This window comes from Nematolebias whitei, chromosome 10 (genome assembly GCF_014905685.2).
Source record: "Nematolebias whitei isolate Nwh7 chromosome 10, NemWhi1, whole genome shotgun sequence".
Taxonomy (NCBI): Eukaryota; Metazoa; Chordata; class Actinopteri; order Cyprinodontiformes; family Rivulidae; genus Nematolebias; species Nematolebias whitei.
The window spans coordinates 38827875-38831634 of NC_056507.1; positions in this window are offsets into that span (position 1 = coordinate 38827875).

Here is a 3760-nt window from a genome sequence, read left to right on the forward strand (position 1 = left end):
GGCTTTAACAGACTACTCGACTAATGGACAGATCGATTCCTAGGACATCTATCGAGTTTTTTATTTTCACGTTGAGTATTCGCAGTTATGTCATTGTGTCACGTGATCCGCACCGGGCTACTAGTAGAAGCTACCAAATGGATTCCTCCAAGCAGACAGATGGAGCGGAGCAGGTCCAGTCTTGGCAAACAGGTAGAAATGCAATAGTATGTAAATATTTCACTAAAGATGAATCTTCCGGTTCAAGTACCATAAGGAAACAGAAAATGAATCAACTTCCTGACTGTTTGGAGCTCATTGCGAACCGGTGTTCTATTTCGTATAGGCTTCACCCTTTAAGAGCTGTCGCTGGTGGGTTTTATCCCGTCAAGCATCGCACTGAAAAGTTTAGTCCACGCTCACCTGTTGTGTGGGCCCCATCCGGTCCGTATAAATTATGTTAAGAGCGGGTAATCGGCTCCCATTTTTCTTCAGCAAACGACTAGCACTGCCCTTCAACTCCGAGATGTCCAGCACCAACACCATTCGCCTGTGTCCGTGAGCTGGAACTCTGCCAGGAATGTACACAAGATGTACCAGCCACCCAACGGCCAGCTGCGGAAAAACCCTCAGTAAATGAGGACCCAAATCACCACTACTTTAATGACAATATCTGCAAAGATATGACAACATTGTACGTGGATGGATGCTCATTCCACCACGAACAAACCTGCAAATCAGGTGTTGGAGGGATTCTCCTCCAAGACCAAAAAGAGGTCACTTTTAGCTATAAATTGGGCTCTCAGACTTCTCAGTACGCTGAGATAGCAGGAATCCTAATAGCTCTCCAGATGGCAGTAGACCGCTCCATCCAAATGCTAGTCATCTGCACAGACTCTAATTACGCTCGACTTAGTTTCTTGTGTCATCTCGCTCTGTGGAAACAGAACGGCTTTCTTACAAGCAACAAGAAAGTGTTCAAACACAAAGAGCTTTTCATGGCATGTGATCACTTGGTGACATCACATGACCTACAGGTCTACTGGAAAAAGGTTCCAGGACATTCAAGAGTCCTAGGCGATGACAAGCGGTATAATGACCTTGCAGACTTACTAGCCAAGGACAGAGCCGTGGACGGCCCTCAGTGGTCCTTTGACCCCTCCTGGCTGCTCGCAACTCTGTCAGTACAACCTACAGCCGAGGTAATGGCAGTCACACGTGCACAGGCTGCAGCCAAGCCGGCTGACAACACAGTCTCTGTACAACCTGTGCTGACTGACCCAGACATCATCCAACTTCAGAAGTCGGATCCTGCGATAAACTCGATGATGCTGTACTTGACTGAACCAGAGAAAAACACTCCGTCCGAAGCCGACCTGGATTCCAATCCAGACCTTAAAGTCCTCTTTCAGCTGCGCAAACAGCTAAAACTAATCAAGGGCATCTTAACTTTTGCTCATGGACCGACGTCCTCACCTGCGTTCGTGGTCCCCCATGACCACAAGGGGGTGATGTTAGTTCATGCGCATGACCTCCCGTCCGCAGGACACAAGGGAGATAACGCCACGCTGAAAGCATTAAAACAAGGTCTGGAATGAAAAAGGATGTCAAGAACTACATAAAAGGGTGCCTGGTCTGTGGCCAGTTTCAGCCATCCAGACCACTCCACAGAGCACCACTGCAAAGTAGAGGCATTGCCTTCCCATGGTCCGACCTCCAGATCGACTGGGTTGGACCACTTACTAAGAGCACTAGAGGAAATAAATATTTTCTCACGGTAACTTGTGCATTTACCAAATGGGTAGAATGCCTACCAGCTCCTAACGACACAGCACAAACAACTGCTATGTTACTAATGAATCATGTATTTTCAAGGTTTGGACTTCCCCTCAGGATGAACTCAGACCAAGATACACACTTCACAGATGAAGTGATGAAAGAACTGTGGAAGATGCTAGGCATCAAAGTCAACTTCCATGTTGGCTACCACCCACAGGCCTCAGGCCAATTGGAGAGAGCAAACAGAACTGTGGTAAGTATTTTGAAGAATTACGTAGCCGCAAACCACAAAGACTGGGACGTGAAACTCCCTCTGGTCCTCATGGCCATAAGGGCCACTCCACACACATCGACTGGCATCTCTCCCTTCGAGATGATGACGGGTCGAGAAATTACTCTCCCTCTACACCTGTTGTACCAACCATACCATACCATACCATTTTATTTATAAAGCACTTAAAACAGCAACAAGGCCAACCAAAGTGCCGTACAGCCAAAACAACAGGTAACACACAAAGCAAAATATAAAATGAGGCAAATCAGAATATAGACAAAAAAAACAAAAAACGATGCAGATAATGACGACAAACCAGTGTGGAGCATACAGGATCAAAACACAGATCATCTTTTGTTGAAAGCTATTGAATAGTAGTGAGTTTTTAAATGGGACTTGAAAACCGAGAGGGAGGGGGCCTGTCTGACAAGCAGAGGTAACTCGTTTCAGAGTCTTGGTCCTGCTACAGAGAAGGCCCTGTCACCTCTGCGCTTAAGACGAGTTCCTGGAACTGTGAGGAGCAACTGGTCCGCTGACCTCAGGGAGCGTGGTGGGACATATGGTTGTAGCAAATCAGAGAGAGGGGGGGGGGGGCGACACTGTTCAGTGATTTGTAGACATACATGAGTATTTTGAACTGGATTCGAAAGTGAACCGGTAACCAGTGCAGTGAGGCCAAAACTGGTGTAATGTGCTGTCTTTTGCCTGTACTGGTTAAAAATCGGGCTGCTGCATTCTGGACCAGTTGTAGTCGTGCAATGGAGGTCTGACGGATACCAAACAGGAGTGAATTGCAGTAGTCAAGCCTAGATGTAATGAATGCATGTATTACTGTCTCCAGGTTATTTTTGGACAATATGGGCTTCAGTTTAGACAGCCGCCTCAGTTGGAAGAAGCATGATTTAACAATCATGTTTACATGATTGTTAAGTTTCAGGGAAGGGTCCATTATCACGCCCAGATTAGTGATTCTTTTTTTTTCTGACAGGGTTAGTGTGGAAAGGTCGATGCAGTGGTTTGTGATCGTGTCGTTGGGAGGGAGCAACATGACTTCAGACTTCTTTTCATTGAAACTTAAGAAATATGCAGTCGTGGGTCACCGATCTGGTAGCCTGGCTGTGCTGGTGTGGGTTTGGGGTGGGCGCGGGGGCTTGGGGTTCTGGGGGCTTGTCGCCCCCAGGCTTGGGCCTGTGGGGATCGGGGATCTTGGGCTCTGGCAGGCGGGTTCCCGGGCTCTGGGCCGGCTTGCGCTCTGGTGCCCGGTTCTGGGCGGGGGCCTTCGGCTCGCTGGTGGGTTTTGGGTTCATGGGCTGGGGGGTTGGGGGTTTGGGGGCGTGACCAGCGGCCCCTAAGAGGGGGTAGTTTGACCCAGCCTAGGTGTCTAGTGTGCTATGTGTTTTGAGAGATGTCCGAATGAGGGGTGGGTGTAGTATTTCTTCTGGGGTGGGGATGGGGTGGATGTCCTTGGGCGCGGCCCGGGACTGTGCATGGCCGGCTGGCCCCTTTCCTGTGGTGGGGGCTCGCTCCCGGTGCTTCCTGGCACTGTCGGCGGTTGGGCGAGCGCTCTTGGCCGGGTCATCCTGGTGGGGTTTGGCTTCATCTGGTAGCGGGCTGACTGCGGTTTGTGGCGGTCCTGGCGGCCCTCGGGTGTGTAGGCTGCTGGTACTGCTTCTGGTGGCCCTCGGGGCTCTGTCCCTCTCTGGTCTGGAGCTCAGCGGGCCTGGCGGT